General features: G+C 39.5%; 1 long non-coding RNA gene across 1 annotated transcript; it reads right to left on the minus strand.

The window, feature by feature from the left end:
- Positions 1–2,580: 2,580 nt before the first annotated feature.
- LOC117560457 lies at positions 2,581–18,315 on the minus strand. Its single transcript, XR_004571162.1, has 3 exons — positions 17,705–18,315; positions 8,719–8,813; positions 2,581–3,991 (listed from the first exon to the last, which is right to left on the minus strand). It is a non-coding gene; the product is annotated as an uncharacterized LOC117560457 (long non-coding RNA).
- Between the last annotated feature and the right edge of the window lie 2,272 nt (positions 18,316–20,587).

The raw sequence follows: 20,587 nt of genomic DNA on the forward strand, positions 1-20,587 counted from the left end.
TGTGTAGGTGTCTCCTAACCTGCGTATAATTGAGATCATTGTAATTGTGTTTGTTTGAGCCACTGTTTATTCTTATACACCAGTTCCTTGAACTTTTGAGCATGCCTCAATTGAAGAGTCCACAGAGCAATATGAAAGGAAGACATACATGGCCATTGTCTTGGTGTGTACCTTATAGGTGTAACTTGGTGTCTGTGTCAAAATGACCACAGGGCGTTGTGAGCTCTCATAAAGGATTATATGCAATGAAAGATCTTAGCTTCTAACTGTAAACCATGTCATCTTATCACCAACAACGGAACATGGACAAAGAGACAAAGAGAAGTGATTGGACTCATGTCATCTGCTGCTGCAGACGTGTTCTGTCAGAGTGACGGTGAGACTGTCCCCTGAGGATTCTACTGTCAGTCATCTGCTCAATACAGTGGGAAAATCAGGTCAAGAGAAATGTGAGGGGGGACAAGTGTTTCTCACCATATGAGGTGGGCAACAACAGACCGATTTGTGTATTAATCCACTGACTAAAATAGTCCTCAACAAAGGCATGCTATATAACATTCATATTGTGTGAAGATTCATATCTTAATAAGGATTAATTGGGTTATGGCCGAATGCCACAGACATGATAGAAAAGTCAGAGAGTATAACACAAATGTACAGATAATAGTTTTTTTGTGTGTGGGATGATGAAAAAAAAGAATAATTCCACAAAAACCTAGAGATGAGTTCACTTTTTAGCACTTTCGGTTTGCTAATCTGGAAGTTGATGGCTTTAGTTATTGTGTTTTAGATGCCTGAAAAAAAAGCTGAGGTTCAGACACATTAAAGAAATGTTCACGATTTGTTCTACGACATAAAATACATCAGTAAATACGCCTCTCATGTTTGCATGACGGTCATAAAAAAGTCAAGTGCTAACAAGTGACTTAATGAGCCTACTAAACGTCATCACACTGAACATTAGCCACCTTTAGCTTAGCTGTGGTGACGTGAAATCATATGACCATAATGTAGTTAATTTATAGCTAGCTGTTTCATTTTAATGATCACCTTTTCTCTACAAAAATCGTAAAAGTGGTGTTATTATGTGGAGTTTATCCTGTCGGAGAAAATGTGTAAGCACCATAAACGTTTGTTTCCACAGAGGTTATTTAAAGCTATAACAAATCCAATGGAAAAATCCTTTTGTTCACTGCCGGGACTACAAAGACACGCCATCCCTGCAGCACTACAGCATTTTCTCATGATTTAACCAGAAATCTGTTTGGATGACAAACCATGGGGCTTTCCTTGGAAACAGTAACACCCAAGCGCTGCAGGTGTATGTGTACATGCACCTCGGATGACAAATTCTATCAAGGTGTTGAGTGTTGTACGAGGCTCCGTATGTGTGTGTGTGAAAAGCCAGGTATGCTCTGCCACTTCTAATTAAGTTGGTGGAGATGCACATGACTCAGCAGCAGTTGACAGCATAATCACCCTGTGGCTCACCTGTTTATACGCGCAAACACACACTCACGCATACACACACGCATGCTTACACAAACAGTGGTAGGCTAGCGAACCCTTTGTGAACCCCTGGGAGAGTTCTCCCTCTGGATCAGGGTGAACTCTGATTCTTCTGTGGAAAATAAACGGGCAAGATATAAAACACAGGCATGCTTTGACCCATCATCGAAATGCCAGCCGAGGTGCTCTCTTTCTAATGTGAGTGTGTGTGAGTGCGTGTGTGTGTTTGTCTGCCTGTCTGTCTGATGTAACCTGGCAGCTCAGGTGCAAACAGAGGGCAACATGCCGTTTAGAGGTGGCAACCTGCAGCCACAGGCAGGCAAATTAACGTTCAGGCAAATTAAGCAGTAGCTATTCATGAGAGGTAAAACATAAACAGATACAAACAAACACCATGGTTGCACAGGGCCGTAAATTCATTTAAATGTCGTGCATGTAGCTGATTCAATAAACGTTTATTTCAGAAGTTAATTGACATAATGATTGCACAGCTTTTGTGGACCCTAAACCTGCACAATTAACACAAAGTAATAGCGTCTCTGTGCTCCTGTGTTATTTGCACTTATGTAAATTAGGTCATATGGACAAAGTAGGTGCACAATTGTCCCCTTTCTATGAAATTGAGCCTTAATGCAAACATTTTGCAATTCACACAGATCTGTGCCAATAGCCAGCCACACACAGTTACATTGAAAATAAGCGTCTTCACAAGAGGTATCCGGCAACTGCTTGAAATCATGCCCATTGTCTTTTAAAGTCTGAAGGTATGCTTTTGAAAAACACAAGCAGCACTAACAGACCGTTACACTCTTACCTAAAAACAAATGTCTGTCCCGGTTACATTTTAAAAACGGATGTTTGATGAAATGCTGTGTAGTTTACGGTCTGAAAAAAAACCCTATACCCTATGTCTTGTTGTTGCTGAGGCACATATATAAAAATAAAGAGGAGATTGGCCTCAGCTACAATGTACAAATATATGTGTGTTTAGTTGGGAATGACACACAATTCATGATGCTATCGGCGCCTGATAATTGTAATTGTGGCAATTAATGACTATCCACAGCCATACCAAGTGCAGCTTGAATTACAAACATTTTTATTTGAGTTATATAACAGAAATACTGTGCATTGTTATTTTAGTCAAGATATGATATGACTCAACTGAGTGACCAGACAATCGGAGAAAAAGTGTTTTAAAGAGAAAATGACAGGGAATTTATCCAAACATTTTTTACTGTATACACCCTGACCAAGGAGACAAGTCTATTAGGTCAACAATCTCTGTCCTTCTGGTCTCTTTGTTGAAAATGCAAAGCATTTTGGATTTTGGTAGGTTAAGTATACCTGGATCAGTTTTTGACTGTGTAGAATTATAATGCTCTAATTGAATCACACTGTACTTCTTTGTTACTGCTACTGTAGGTAAAGTTGAACTCGTTGACATCAGATGTTTATAAATTACAGATAACTGTTTCGTACATTCCGTTTTGTTTACATTTACATATAACTGATAATACAGTTAAACCTGTTCGACCACATGCATTGTCTGTCCCAAAGGACTATGTTGCTGTTCTAGTACAATGTCTGCGATTACAGTAAAATGGAAATGAAACGTTTGTATAAGACAAAATGCTCAAAACTCTTAATACAATCATGTAATGCTTGGCTCTGAAGACAAAACCAAAGAAATTCGTTTTGAAATCAATCATAAACGTACATACAGACATGTACAATAATAAAAACACATATGTTCACACAACGCCTGCAGAAAGCCGTCACACGAGTTATATTTAGTAACTACACGCCTGTATAATTATATACTACAACTGCCACTCCATCTAACTGCCAATCTGACAGCGATAGGAATGCAGGTATATATGTCCACATTACCTCAACTGTTTTTCTATTTTTCCCTCAGATGTATTATAGTTCTGTTTTATGTATCTATATTGAATGCTTAATAAATGAGAAAGCAGAAAAAAAGATGCCTGAACTGCGGCATAGTAAGTACAATTTGACCCAGGTTCCTTCGGGTCAAAATGTAGCTAAATGTATTTGAATATGTCAAACAGATTTTAGGGAAAGTTCAAAAGTTCTATCAGTTTCTGTTGCACTGGCAGTGTGTTTTTTGAGAAGCAGTAATATAACACACGGGAACACTCACATGACAACAGACAGGTGAATCTGTACGCAGTTCATAACCTCCTCTGGCATGCGGCAACAATCACAGCCTCATCTTACTTTGCTCTGCATCTTTTAGCCTGACCTTTTCAAGAACAACAAATCATCATGTGCCAGGAAGAACCATCGGCTTGGACGAGCTCTGATGAAAGTGGTGAAATGTAAGAGATGCAGGTGGTGGCAAAACACATCTTAAAAGCCCAGTATGGAGATGTGCAGGAGTGGCAAGTTTGTCAATCTTATTTGTTAAAATAGTTCACTAATCCCATCTGAAGAAGAAGAAAGGGCTCCGGAGAATCTGTTGATAAGTGAAGCACAACATTGATTAGTGTTTGAAGGACTGTAACAACAAAACAATTAAAAAGAAGATTAACAAATAAAGATAATTTATCAAAAGAGAGGAGAGGAACCATTTCCAGTAAACAATTTCACTTTTTTCTCACAAAAGAATCCTAGATGACTGGGTTTCAGCTCCAAAAAGTTAGAATTCCAGTATGTACGGTAGCAGGTACTAGCTACATGTTGTAGGATAAGGCAGGCCATATTTTATGTTCATTAATCTTGTAAACCAAGTATGTGTCTGTTCATCTTAAAAACACACCAGAGCTGCCATGCCCTGTCTATGGAAAGCCCCAGTTTTAATTTTCTTCCTAGTGTGTCTTTATAGTTAGCTGGCTACTTTTAGACTTTAAAATAGGTGGTTCTTAGTCCAATGCCTATTCATTCTCTATAAAAAATACATCTTCAAAAAACACGTCCTTACCACTTTTTAACAAACGTTATTAAAACAGCAGAAGATAGTGAATTAGTAGGGCACTATTTTCAGCTGCTGATAAACAAACATTTGTTATCGTGAATATTTGCTGCAGCAGGACAGTGAACCTGGTATTCATTAAAAACAAACTACAGTTTGTGTGTTTTCATGGTAGTAAGTGCACATAACTGATGAGTTTTTGATATTTCGCCCAAACAATACTTGTCAGTAGAATCTATTCATGTTGGTTTTGGGATTTTTCAACAGTAAGAAAAAGTCTGTAACGGTGCTTTGAAATATTGTAAAGTAATTGAAAGGCTATACAAACGTATAATGTCACTGTGCTCTGCCACTGTGAGTCAGAAACATCTGGCCGACTTATTCACCATGTACTAGTAGTTTCATTGTTACGACTATTTTAAAAGCTAAGCTAAAGTAAAAGGAAAACCAATATATAGTTGGAAAGGTAAGAAGTTTCACTTTTAAACTATTCAATTTAGTGTAAACTTTACACAAACATTTATACAAGTTCTTAAAATGTAAGTAAAAAAGTCCCTGAGTCAGTGACAGTAGAGTAGACCAACAGGCCTACCAAATATGTTCAGACCATTTTGGCCAATATTTTGCACATTCTATAAAACTTAGCACAAAGTAAATTGAGATGGAACCTGCTTGACCCTCAACATGTAACACAGCCCTCCCGAGGTCTTTGTCCCACACTATTTAGAGCAACATTTTTGACTGAGTTCATCTTTGACATGCAAATTGCCGTTGACCATTTTCTCACGCTATTAACAGTGCTGACATTTCAAAGAACAAAGACAACAATGCATTCCTAAATGCAAAAACCCATCATGTCAGATTCTGTAGGTGTACGGCCTACAAGCTGTCTGCCACTTATTTTTCGGTCATGATTAGGCACTCATGTGCTTCTTTTTTGAAAAATGTTGGAAATAATGGTCTATAATGGATGCACATAAACAACCCTATAATTATTTTCCGATATTGTGTTGTTTTTTTATTGTTTTAAACAATGTCTTGTCCGAAGAAAAAATGAACCCATTTGAACTTTCCGTGTAAAATAAGATGTCTACATAAGAATGAGTTACGATTTACTGAAACAACACTCATGTTGATCATGTGCAATTAGGATCAAACCTAAAAGTCCATGACTCAAATAAACTCCACACAAACTCACACCAGTAATGTGTAACATGCTTTTTACAGGTGCGCTGTGCAAACACCACCATGGTTTAATCCTCCCACACGCTGTGACAGGGAGATTGATGGAGAGATTTCTGAAGATAAATGAACGGACAATCTGCAGCGCGGGCGTTTATCAGAAACAATCAGATGGAAGCAATGTGTAATAGGGTCTAATGAATTGAACTTAATCAAATTAACCGCAGGGCTCGCACAGATCGGCCCTTGCAACAATGAAACCTGTTTGTTTAAGTGTAAGTGTGGGAGGTGATAACTTCAGGGCTGCTGCCTTGGAAACGAAAATAATTGAAACTCTGTGTTGTGCAATCTCTTAACTCTGCATCTATGATGAGGGATCACCCAGGCCAAAATCATCAAACGTTTTTTACGACAAAAAACGAAGCTGGGATGGGGAGAGAACTTGCTTATGCACACAGAAACTCAGCATGGTGTACAAATACACCTGGAAACACGCCTATTATACATGGCAACTGCAACCAACAACCACTTTAAACACAACCACAGAAAAGAGGTGCTTGCAAGCCGCTGGGATTCACGACATCCTGGTCAACAAGCAACAATAACTGAACAGCAAAACATGAACCCACAATGTTAGTCTGTTTGATGTTCCCGGCTCTTTTTCCCCCCCTTCTTCTTTTTTATAATCTCTTCTTCAATAGAGGGGAGTCTGAAAGGCAGAGTAGAGATGTTTAAGAACACGGTTTGTGGCGGTAAAACCCACAAATAACAATAAGCGTTTTACACTGAGTAGGAATTCAAAGAACTTGGGGAGAGAAACACAGAGACAATACTTGGCTGTGAAAGAGTGACGATCGCTCTAACATGCTAAATCTCTGCCTTTGTGCCCCGAAGCTTTGATCCCAAACTTCCAGCGAGGTCTCTTGTTGAGTCTGTTTGCTCTTATTCACATATATTAAGACCTGCCATTGTGTGCAGACTTCAGAAACAGCCTGTGGTATTTGCTCAAAGATTAGTTTACTTAAAAGCTCCAAAAAAAGGTCCCGAAATCAGAGGGGAAAACCTTCCATTGACAGAGATGAGAGGTAATCTGTGCACATTTCAAGCCTCTCCTAGAGTGTGTATCCACATTGTGTGTGTGTGCATACGGCTGTTTCGGTGTGTTTCTTTTGCTGTTGGATAAATATGTATTGAAAGTGTTGGGCTTAAAAGAACAAGCGGCAAGAGCATAAACTTCTTCTTTCATACTCTCAGTTCAAAACACTGTTTACTGAGACACAAGGAGGTTATGGTGAACAACCTCCGAAGAGCTGACACAGACCTGCCAAGTCTTTGTGTGTGTGGACTTTAAAGTGCATGTATCAGAGGGCTTGTTTAGATGTTGCCTACAAGTTTATCATCTTCCAGTGAGCAGTCAAGGTTCATTTAGGTCACTGTGGTTCCCTGGGTAACGGAGTGTGCCGGCGGCCGGTCAGGCTAACGAACATCGCTGACCTTTGGCCTTTACCCTTGTCCCATGAATGACCCTGCCAGGTGATTGACTACAGCCTGGTAGGTTATGAGGAACCAATGAGCTTCAACAATGTTAACAGATGACCTCAAAATATCAGCGTTTACACCAAGCTCACGTTCATGTCAGGTGATTCTGCAGAATCTATTATTTTCAAATGATGTACTAAGAGCAGAGGTGGGAAGTAACTAAGTATATTTACTCTCAAGTACGGTGCTTAAGTACAATTTTGAGATACGTATAATTGGGAATTTCCATTTTGTGCTACTTTGTACATGTACCCCACTACAATTCAGAGGTAAATTGTGTACTTTTACTCCACTAGATATATTTTGTACCTTTACTTTGCAGATTTGGATTAATGGATTAATCCATGAAATATCAACTCTTAAATCAGACTTTAGTTCCACCTGGAGTAAATTCACAAGCTACCCTGCAGCATACAGTCATTCAAACTAGCTGCACCTTTACCAGCTTTGAGAAACACATTAATGATCAATAATTACAATCAGAACATATCATTTATTATTAATATATTTTGATGCTAATACTTTTCTGCTTTTACTTGAGTAACATTTTTCTATGCAGTACTTTTACTTGTAACATTGTATTCCTAAACTTTGGTCCTTCTACTTTTACTTAAGTACAATATCAGAGTACGTCTTCCACCTCTGACTGAGAGGATGATGTGTTTTTGTACACTAACCCAGAAGGCAACGTTGAACTAGTTCCCCTTGGAAAACAGCCAATGGGATTCTGGATTATTGCAAGATTAAGCTCTTACGCAAAAGTAAATTTTAGGGAAACGTTAAATTCAGCAGTATTATCTTGACTTTTGTTGTTGTTGTATGCAATTGCCATGAGTAAAAAGCACAAAGGTTCAACAATGTCAACAGATGACCTCAACAATATCACTGTTTACATCATGCTGACATTCATTTTGGGCGATTATGCGGAATTAGTTATTTCCAAAAGAGCGCTGCAGGGATGTATTTCATGTATGCAAAATAACACCTTAAAAGCTTGTGTTAATCCCAGAGTTTATACATTGCATTTAAAGTCATTCAAAACACCCATTAACTTCAAGACAAGAGAACAAGAAGCGCAAACATGCTAGATAGTATTCAGGGTTTTAAGGCTCCTTCCTGCAGCACTATATCAGTGGTAATGAAGGAAGGGGTGTACCCTTTATTTAATGTGGTGATTGAGGTGTGGTGTGGTTCAAGTGTGTAGTATAATGATGAGGATGTGAGTCTCAGAGCAATAATTTATGTTGTCATTCCTTAATCCACTACCATAATATTTAAGTGTTTCAGATGCTTAGCACAAAGCTTTGCTATTAACATTTTTTTTTAAGGAAAAGTGATGATTTAAAAGACATTTTGTGACCCAAATTACGGTATTACCGACCCTTCAAATATGCAGCTGTTAAGTATGAAAATGGTATAAAAATCATTATTTAAAAGAAATACAGGAGAAGGTAGTCATTTAGGCTGTGGATTAAGCGACAACTGAATGATTGTTTGATAGTTTGCATATTAAAAGACACATGATACACACATACCACACTCCTACTCACCTGAGCTATTAACTCCCTCCTTCCGTTCAGAGGCTCTTTTAAAGGAATGTGAGGCAAAACTCTCTCAGGACCTGATGAATTTGGCATGTAACCTTCTGCAACAAAAAATAATAATAATTAGAAATACACAGAGACATGTATGTACACAGAAGAGAGGTTTTGATTTAACACATTTAGTTATAGTGTTAAAACAAAACTAACGTTATGTACCTCAAACATAAGACTGTATAAAATATAGTGCTCGGAGCTCACAGTGGGTGGCTTCCAGAAAATGTGGGTCCACTGTGAACCATGAATAGGCCAATTCGATCACATTTCCGTGCGATAATAGCAAACAAATCAATTCAAGTCACATTCAAATTCCTCAAAACATACACGTTACTTTAAATGTTGTTATCATTCATTTATTCTTTTAATAAGCAAAAATAACACAACATTTTGCTTGAAAAATCTAAATGTATCCAATTGGGTGTAATAGGTCAGGGCTTTTTTGGGGTGTTCAGAACAGGGGATACAAAATCCGTATCCAAATATTTTAAAAAATAACCACAATCTTTTTTACCAGCTGTTACTTCCAATAAAAGTAACTGGTAGATGTTTACTTATGGGGTAAAAAGTTGCTTATATCAGTGATTGCTTGTGTACATAACTGTTAAACTGGCCAACATATTGAATTATGTTTAAATAAGAAACACACTCTTATTGAACAGGTACAAATAACTTGTCAATGTCATTTATCAGACATTTTTCGTGTTGACAGCATTGAAACTTTAAACGCAATCACAGTCAGGTTTAAAGGTCTCTGAGAGGCTAATCTTCTGTCACAATTACCCTGACAGATACATTGCTCTTCTGACTGCACTCGGACAGGCTGCTGACCTCTGACCTGAAGATGACCCATGATAACCCCTGACTGATGTGCGTGTTTGCTCTGTAAAACAAACGTCATTATTTCCACTGGTTAAAATGCAGAAAGGGAAAGAGAAAAACAAGTAGGGAGGGAAGTCAAAATAATAAATGATGTTTAAGTGAGAAGAAGTGGACACAATTTGGAGAGTGACTCTTAAAAAAACCCCACAACTTAACATTTAAACCCTGCTTTACAGCCGCTTTGTAGGTGTCGACGGAATTGACGAATAGACAAACATCTGTTATAGCTAACCAGCTATCCTACAAAAATGTCGAGACGCTGCATGTCTTATTGCTTCCTGTATTTATAGCTCACCAGACAAGGTCTTTAACGTCCGTCATGCACAGTGAACCAGTTTGTAAAACCTTTAAATAGTGATCAGTTCAATACAGTATATATATAGAAACACCGGGTTAATAAAGAAGGCAACAAAATTCACAAATATTGAATTACAAAGATATTTATAAAAAGGTTGAATCAGAGATGTGAGTTTGGAATCCCTTCCTTTAAGCCAGCACTAGGTGTACCTGCTATTTCTCCATATGAAGTACACAATTCCACATGTTGGCACTAACACCACTGTACACTCTGTTCATGGTGTAGTGACTGCATTAGCATGTCTTCCAGTGTTTGGTGTTGACATAACCAGAGCAGGGTTTGAGCTGCAGGAAGATGGAGGCCTCCAACCCAGTCTCACATCTAAACGTGTAATAACTACGTTGGTCCACAACTTAGGACGTAGTATTTCTACAAAAACGCCTCTGAAATTGTAAGATCCCTACATTTTTTTTCACCATTCATTTCCAATGGCACGTGATCTTCACATTTCTCCCTGCAGAAAAAAAAAAACATGGCCGACCATGTTTTATTCTCGGTGTAAAATGCCTATTTTAAGGCTAGTTTGGCCATTAAAATGCGTTTTGATGTCATTTGATGCGAGAAATATGAGTTGTTATTTCAGATTATGTGTGCAGTGGATGTACATGATCTTTAGTTTGCTAGTTATTATGAAGATTACTTCAGGAAATTGTGTCCATACAACGTTTTCATTGTTACCAAGGTGGTTGCTAGGGACGCTGCTATCAATATTATTTCTGTTATGTTGTGTAACTGTTTAATGGTGTTATCTTTATTGCTACCCCCTTCCCCGTCAATGTATAGTGTTGGTCCACAGCGCAAACGTATTAGTTTAACAAAATCCGCATCTAAAATTGTGGCATAGGTACGTTATTTTCCCCTGTGCAATTCTCCAACCCAGTCCCACATCTCACATCACATCGTCATAAACAAATACCAGAAACAGACGTAGGCAAGATCCTCAGCTCGGTGATTGGATGGTTTAGCATCCAATGCACGTTGGGAAATTGTGTTTATGCAATGTGAAATCCGAAAACATTTTTTTTAAATAAAATAATACTTTATTCCGAGTGTGCTTGCTTTTCTCTTTGAAGGTCATCACATAACGGCATTGTAATACACGGTTCGGCTGCATTAAATATTACACATCTGCCGTAGTTCTCTATTTATAGAGCCCTGATGAGAAGACTTCTGGACAAAATGAAGAATTGCTGCCAAAACTGAATACGTGACGTGGATCATAAATATTTCAGCAATTAAACAACATTTTACATTTCTTTTCACACAATACGTCTCCTTGCAGTATCAACACTAATTCGGCTGACTTTTACAAGTGTTGACCAATCACAACAGAGCCAGCCAGTTAACCTGCAGCACAGGCGGTATGAGGGCAAAGCAAGACCTTTTTGAACATTAAAGCATGGAAACATGTCACAGTAGTGGATGAAACCTGAAAATGTATAATATGACCCCTTTAAGGTTCCTCAGAATTCACACACTTTGGGAACCACTGGTGTTAAGGTCATTGTGCGAAGTATAGTTACTACCGGGTGAAATACAAGTCAAGTCATTTAAACCACTTGTGATGCTTTTTGACTAAATTTGAATTAAAAGAGATCAGTATAGATTAAATATTATATTTGTCATGTTCAAACTGTTGTTACATTTTTTTAATGAAAAGCAACTGGTCTGATCCAAATCAAAGCTGATAATTAGCAGCATCAATGACTGCAGTTTAGGCCCAAAATACATTTCTGACCTCCTGCTAAAGTATGAACCATCCAGAACTCTCAGGTCTTCAGGGACTGGTCAGCTTTCTGTCCCCAGAGTCAGAACTAAACATGGAGAAGCAGCGTTCAGTTATTATGCTCCAAATATCTGGAACAAACTCCCAGAAACCTGCAGGTCCGCTGCAACTCTGACTACTTTTAAATCCAGACTAAAGACTTTTCTTTTTGTCGCTGCTTTTAATTGATATATTCATATCTTAAACTGCACTGTAACTTGTATTATCTTTGCTCTTTAATGCCATTTTCTTAATGTCTTTCATTTTTGTAAAGCACTTTGAATTGCCTTGTGTTAAGTAATTATTAAGGTTAAAGTCCCCTACGTGTGCCGTTTTGGTTTCAAGGCCCTGGTTCACGGAGGACAACAAAAAAGTCCTAGAAAAGACAACTTAAACTTAACTAATGTGCATTTAAAGAAAAAATGAATGGTTTTGGCGAAAACTAAAAAGGTACCATGGGGTACAGGAATCCATTTTGGTTTCAAGACCCTGGTTCACTGAGGATACCAAAAAAGTCCTAGAAAGACAAGGTAAACTTAACTATGTGCGTTTAAAAATAAAAAAGAGGAATAGTTTCGGCGAAAACTAAAAGGTACCATGGGGTCAGATTATAATTTTCCAAAGGGGGGTTTGTTTAGTATGAAACAGTTGAAATAACTAAAGGACAAGTTAAACAAGAAAGAGGAAAGAAAGGCAGGTGATAGAAAACTATGTCTGCTAAAAAGTTAGCAATGATTGAGAGTCAGACCTAAACATTTCAGATGTGTGTATCTCACACTGCACTGTAACTTTTATTCATGTATCTTTGTTTTTAAATGTCATTTTATAATATGTTTCTTAATGCTATTAATGTCTTTCATTTTTGTAAAGCACTTTGAATTGCCTTGTGTTGAAATGTGCTATAGAAGTACACTTGCCTTGCCTTGCAGTGGAGTACACTAGCCTGATAAAAAACGTAATATTTTGCAATTCAATATGTTCTCTCTTAAGGTACATTTTGATCACTTTGAGTATAGAACTGATATCATTCAATTTAAACGGACCAACAAATGGACACACAAGAACATTGATGTAGTTGCGTTCTTTTGATGTAAAAATACTTTTTTTCAGGTTTAAGTTAACAATCCTCTGACATTTTCAGTGTCCGTGTGTGCAAAATGAGAAGATAAGCGCTGCAGTTGGAGCTCCATCCTGTGATGTAACAGCTAATGACAGTAAATGAGTTGAGTCCTTTGCTCGGGCAGATCAGTGGCTCCCAGAGGAAAAGAGCCCGCGGTTCACTCTAAGTGCTGTGTTGTTATTTCTGAAGTGAATGGAGTTTGTTATCACAGCTTGGCCCCCCCTCGATCCCCCTCCGTCACTCTGCAGAGCGACAGAGCAAAACCCCTGCTGCGTTTCTCATGCTAGACACCACATGACTCCACATACACACACACTACCACACACACATATATGTAAAGGGGGGAAGCATGCATACAAAACATTTCTGTTGCATGTAGAACTTTTAGTAAAGAACATGTTTGAGGTTAGAGGAGCTCATGGCGTGCAACTCGCCTACCTTCTACTGCCGTGACTCCGCTTAGATGTTTCTTATCTTATCTGCCTATCATGTTGGCAGACAGCAAAATAGACACACAAACACACACTAATTTGGTATTTAAGTAACCAGTATTTTGGCAGGTGTTACCCAGTTTCCTTATTCAGAATAAGATAGTTTTTCCTTTGAGTACACAAACACCATACCCACAGACACACATAAATATTTTATAAATATAAAGAAATTATTGATTGCTATTTTCTACATTACACCCATATTAAAAAATGTTTACACCCATAGTGGCGGTTCTAGAACATTTTACATGGGGTGGCAAAGCTGGCAATAAAACATGCTCTGCCCTAAAAGAAAACAATAACATCAACCAGCAGAGCAGGTGAGCCTTTGTGTCGTGCATCACTCTTCTTCTCTGCTCAGAGCGGCAGCGTCAGACGCGGCCTTTCTTCTGGCAGGACGCAGGAATGTCTGGCCCTGCATAGGGGCCTGCATACGTCAGGGTGAGGCTGGCTGCAGTAATAGCTGGTAACTGTAGGCCTGTTTGTCACCTGATCTGAAAGCGTGAAACATCGCTTTCAGATCAGGTGACAAACGGGACTACAGTTTATCCAAGGCTAACCTGAAGAAGGGCATTAGGAAGGCCAAGCACTGCTACAAACTGGGGATTGAGGAGCACTTCAATAACTCCGACCCCCGAAGAATGTGGCAGGGCATTCAGGCCATCATTGACTACAAACTAACCACCCCCTCTCTCCCGTCAAACGACGTCTCCTTCCTCAACGAGCTGAATAACTTCTATGCTCGCTTCGACATGGACAACCAGGAGACAGCCACCAAGGCTGTCCCCCCTGCATACCACCAGCCCCTCACACTCCCACCTTCTGATGTATTCACCACACTGAGCAGGACTAATGCATGCAAGGCTGCTGGACCCGATGGCATCCCAGGCCGCGTTCTTAGGGCCTGTGCTGGGCAACTGACTGAGGTCATGAAGGACATTTTCAACCTGTCTGTCAGGGACCAAGCAGTCAGGCAACAGGACACAGGAGTGGTTTGAATAAACTGGGTTTTTTATTTACTCAAAAGTCCAAAGAAACCATCATAAATCAATAATTTCTAACAACTAGGCCTATAAAAGAGGTCAACAGTAAATACCTCAAAGAAACATGGCATCAACTTAACAGGTGTTAACTCAACAAACTGAGCTGCTACAATGAAAAACCAAGGAACCTATATAGTGGCTTGGCCAAACCAAGTTGAAACCAAGGGATAATTCATAGTAATAGAATACACAAAGGACACTGACAAAACCCAAATCCCCCCTTTGACATGGAAGCAGGTGGTTTGTCCCAATCTGTCCCAATTGGCTCCTTGCTGTATTTATGAGTCGTCAGTGCTCGGCCATGCCCTTTGCTGAACCAGGAAGTAACCTCCCCCAATGGACATGGTAACTCAAGAGACAAAGAAAGTAATAAATACAAACAAATACTTGTGTTAGCTGTGCTAAAATGTTTGAAGTAATGTCATAATACAATAAAATAAAGAGTTTACCATTTAAAGTAAATGTGTGGTGTTAATTGGCATGTTTTATTGCAGCTGCACTGAAGCAAATCTACTGAAGGTGAGGGTGCAGTGTAGTTGGTTTACCCTGTGTGGCTGTGGCCATCTCATCTCACTGTCCCTGGCCCAAACTGTTGTCCCCACGTGCTTTAAAACCACCGCAATAGTGCCAGTGCCCAAACACTCCGCTGCAGCAGGCCTGAATGACTTCCGTCCCGTTGCACTTGCACCTATTCTCATGAAGTGCTTCGAGAAGTTTGTCCTAGCACAGCTTAAATCCCGCCTACAACCGACACTGGACCCCCATCAAATTGCCTACCGGACTAATAGGAGCACGGAAGATGCTGTTTCCACAACACTTCACACCGTCCTCTCACATCTGCAAAAAATCAACTCCTACGCAAGATTGCTGTTCATCAGCAACACCGTCATCCCCTCCAAGCTAATTATACAACTCAGTGACCTGGGCACCAACGCCCACCTCTGTAATTGGATTCTAGACTTTCTAACAAACAGATCCCAGCATGTCAGGTTAGACAATCACACCTCCATGACCCTCAGCCTAAATACCGGCGTCCCACAAGGCTGTGTGCTGAGCCCCCTCCTCTACTCCATCTTCAACCACGACTGCACCTGTACATGGTTCAAACACCATCATCAAGTATGCAGACGACACAACGGTGATCGGCCTCATCAACAACAACGATGGGACGGCCTACAGGGAGGAGGTTCAGCATCTGACTGAGTGGTGTGCCGACAATAACCTGGCCCTCAAAACAACAAAAACAAAATAACTCATTGTGGATTTCAGGAAGTCGAAAGGCAACACACACACTCCCATCCACATAAATGGAACGGCGGTGGAACATGTGTCTACTGTAGTTTCAAGTTCCTGGGGGTCCACATATCCGATGACCTCTCATGGTCAAACAATACCACCAGCTTGGTAAAGAAGGCTCACCAGCCTCTCTTCTTCTTGAGGAGACTAAAGAAAAATCACCTCTCTCCTCAGATTCTGGTGAACTTTTACCGCTGCACCATAGAGAGCATCCTGACCAGCTGTATCACAGCCTGGTATGGGAATTGCTCAATGCTCAACAGGAAGGCATTGCGGAGGGTGACGAAATCGCCTCATGCATCATCGGTGTCCCACTCCCTGCCATCGAGGACATCCAGGGAATACGGTGTCTGCAGAGGGCACGTAACATCATTAAAGACACCTCTCATCCTGCGAACAATCTGTTTGCTCTCTTACTCTCGGGGAGGCGCTTCAGGAGCCTCTGGTCCAAGACCAGCAGGTTCAGGAACAGCTTCTTCCCTAGGGCTGTTACCCTGTCCCCCGATAACCCCATGCCCACACCCAGTACCCACCTCTATACATCTAGGTGTAATATGTAATCTTAAAATCTGTTTATTTGTAATTACATATATACGTACATAAGTAATATAACCACACTGTATACATCTGTTAATATCTTTATACTGTCTATACTATCACTATACTGTCAATACTGTTTATACTGTACATACTTCATCTGTTTATAGCATATTTATAATTATTCATTCATTTATTTATATCATGTAGACACTTGCACTGCTATTTTGTACTTCTGGTGAGATGCCAAACTCCGTTTCGTTACTAGTACCTGTATGTAATGACAAGTCAATAACTAATTGAATCTGAATCTGAATCTAATGTGATGTGTTTGAGTGTTTGGACCTAATGGGCACAGGCCACAATTGTCAAGGCCTTCACTTGAAAACTCACTCAAAAAGACACATATGCAGGAACAGATGCAAAATAAAAAGAAGAAGAAATGACTTAAAACTACGACAAAAAGAAGTAGAATAACAACAAAGGCTGCGTGTTTTGTACATATATAGTTGGGCTCAGTGCCTCCTAATCTGACCATGGTTGAAGCGCCTTCATTTGTATTTCAGAGAATGTAATAATTGCTTCTAATGTTCTTTGCCAAGCAGGGCCCTTACCCTTTAAAGAGAACATATGCTCATTTTCAGGTTCATATTTGTATTTTGTGTGTCTACTGTGAGTACATGTTTACGTGCTTTAATGTTCAAAAAGGTCTTTATTTTTCTCAGACTGCCTGTGATGCAGCACATCTTTTTAGGAGAGCAAAGTCTGTTCTGATTGGTTAGCTCTCCGGCTCTGTTGTGATTGGTCAACCGCTTATCGCTGTCCCACTGCTTAGCCTATCACGTACAATGTGTTCGAGCAGTAGCCAATAGAAGCGTGAGTGTAACATAGTGATGTCATTATGTCACAAAAGTAAACAAAGGAGTCCAAATCGAGGTATTTAAGGCAGAAGGGGGGAGTGTAGAGAAACTTCCTCTGGCATGAACCATGTACATGCACAAAAACCTATATAACATAATACAGGAAAAGGAAAGACCCCAAAGAACAGAATAGGGCCCCTTCAAAATGTTGAAGAAAGGAGTCGTCATACAATATTATTAGACTTTGTAATTTGTGCTGAATAAAAGCAAATCAACCATATTTAACATCTCCAGAACTCAGAGAAGATTTTTTTCCATGAGTTAGCTTCATCTGTAAACAGAACTGACACACTTTGTGAGGTCAGAGGTAAACCATGATACAAAGTTCAGATTATTTGAACTTGTGGGGTTGAAATGAGAGTGCAAGGCAGTGCTGCTCTGAAGGTTTCATCGCTGACAGCCATCCACATGCTGATGTGAACCCATTCAGATGTCTCATACATAAACCAAGTCTGTTGATGTTTGATTATAAATAGCAAACATTATCATGGGAGATACATCCAGTTTTCATTGCAATTTTCCTCACCTGAAAAGGTTCTTCAAATTGTCTCTTGAAACAGGACAGGATAAGCCAGGTTCCTGCACAAACATCAAGAAAGTTGATCTGAACATCTTTGGAACAAGTTGAAAAGCATTGTTAGCAAGGTAAATTATTTGACCCCTCTGGCAATATGTTTTAAAGACAATTTTTTAAAAGCCCAACTTATCACTCAGCTGTTGCCTTTGACATTTGTGACGTGTTGTTTTTACTCCAGAAATATCTAAAATTCCAATGTGCAGCCAGAACAGTTTGCTGCTGGATCAATCTTCAGCAGAGCTCTTGAGTGAAAAGCTCAAGGATATTTACCCTTTGGGGAAAAAGTTGTGCAAATACCTGCACGATTAGCACATGCTCGTTGACTTCTGACGCAAACACACAGGGTACAGCGATGTGAGGTATGCACCTGGTCTACACTGTGTGCAGGAGCCCAGTTTGAACACACCTGGGGGACAGGCTCAGGTGAGTCTGGAGCGCCTGTCAATCACAGGCCCAGTGGGCCCGCGGCACGCTGCCAGCTCAAATGTACTGCCCTGATTGGGTTTAAACCTGAGCTCCTGTTCTGAGATCTGTCCTATATAAACATACAACCACATAACACACTTGTATGTGAGACACACAAACACACACACAGATTATCTTGGATGTTTATACAGAACGACTGCAGCACAGATCTGATAAGGCTTATCTGATCCGAGAGCACAGCTCATTTAATCAAGTGTAAGACATTGTCACGCACCTATGTGCAGCTTACAGAATGTGTGCGTTTTTTTTACATTATTGCATCATTATGATTATGTCTGTTTTACATCTGGAGTCTGATTTAGTTTTTCTCTTTCCACAACACTTTTTCTGTGTATGAACACAATCAGTGACACAAGTAAACATTAGGCAATTACAAAAAATAAAGTGAAGCTCTTTCATGGTTAAAAAAAAAAGGATGATAGGCACCAGTTAGTTTATCTCATGAGTCTACATTTCCTGGATTAGACCGCTGATATCAGTGTCTTGCCAAGTTGTCTGATACCAAACACAAAACGATATTACAGCTAGAACAAGACCATGGAACTATTTGTTACATAAGTCAGACGACACAGACTACATTTGTGGCTCAAAGCTGTGTCCAAAACCCCTCCCCCTCATGCACTCTAGATGATAAACACTCCATAGTAAACACTAAATGACAAAGAAACTGCTTCACTGCAACACAAAGGGTATATTTTAAGTGTAAGATATTGTGCAAATGCATGCATTCCACAAATCGTTTCATAGCTGATAAAAACTTCCAGTATGTGCAAATGAGTCATTTGTGCTCTTATAGGATTTTTTTTGTTTTTCATCCGACACGGTCTTGTACACAGTAAACTAGAAATAACTTAACTTTATAAATCGAGGAATTATCTTTGTATCAGTACAATTTGTCCATATCTGTCATGAGTTGGTATAAAAGCCAGTGTGGATGGACACATCCAGGTTTACCAATACACACTGCACCAAAGGGTGTTGCCAATAGACATTGTGGGTCTTTATGTTGCTCTCATGTTTACCAGAATTCGCAGACAGGATTAGAAAATGTTAAAATCAAATATAGAAGTAAATGTTTCGTATATAGTTATTTTGGAAATGCGTCCCGCATGAGATCCTGAAAGCATTGGCACTATTTAGTTGTAAGATCAAAACATGAACAAAGAGAAAAATCTTTACTTGATGTGTTTGTAAGGGTACAACTTAATTTGAAGATTAAAAGCACAAACTAATCTAGTTTGCTCTTTTCTTTCAGGGAGTTTGATGTAGGCTACTCTTAACGACGCGCGATGGGGAAAACAGCTTCTTTATGGCTTAGTCACACTATCTGATTGATTGTTTTCTGGACTGTAGTCATGCTATGTGTTCTGTAGCTGCTTGGCTCAGTCACATCAGATCTCCTGCCCCGCTTCTGTGACATCACACATCTTGCTGAGCGTGCCAACACTCTGAACTGACAAAAAATGCCCGCATACGCTGGCACGTTATTGTCGCATGCGTGATCATCTGACTGCAGCAGGAACAGAGGGGTGATGAGGGGACTGATAGGCGGCGGCCAGCCACTGGTGGAGCTGCTCCACGGAGTGTGCAGAGGAGGTGAGAAGGAGGACTGTGATTAGAATGTTGTTACATCTCTGCTTCTGATTCCAAGAATCTTCTTTTCAAATGGATTGTGAACATTGTATCACACTCAAAGGGTTAACATTTAATTTAGAAAATACTTGTAGAGCTACTGCCAAAAATGCATCTTAAAAACATTGTTTTTGTAACTCTACAGTTTGCATTCAAACATGGATGAATACGAGGAATTCTGATAAAAATCTAATCACCTTTCCTAGAAAAATATACCTGGAGGAACCCTGGGATTTTAAGCATGATTGTGCATCTGAATCCGTGTGCCTGTATATTCTCACACTTCAAACCACATCAACACAACTGTCAAATAAAAATACTAAAGTCTGAACCTCAAATGCAGTTAAAAAGAAACGTTACTGCTGCGTTGGTTGCGTGCACGTTAAAATGGAAGTTTACAATCCAGATAAGTGAGAACAAATTAATTTTAAAGACCACATTTGTGATCTATTGTGTCATTTTGGCATTAACATTACTTTCTTGGGAAGTTTGTGTACAGGAAAATAAAAACACTATTGCCAAATGTTGATTATGGATGATTCTGCAAATACAACATTCAATTGTATTGACAATACAATTTTGCAAAACTGTAATGTATAGGTACAATATACTGTAGATGAATGGGTACTATAGTTCTGCAGTTTCTGTGGAAAAAACAGGGCAATGGAAAACAGAATCTGTCAACTGATTGATAAAGATCTTGGTCATGTGAGT

This window comes from Gymnodraco acuticeps, unplaced genomic scaffold (assembly GCF_902827175.1).
Source record: "Gymnodraco acuticeps unplaced genomic scaffold, fGymAcu1.1, whole genome shotgun sequence".
In the NCBI taxonomy this organism is placed as follows: domain Eukaryota; kingdom Metazoa; phylum Chordata; class Actinopteri; order Perciformes; family Bathydraconidae; genus Gymnodraco; species Gymnodraco acuticeps.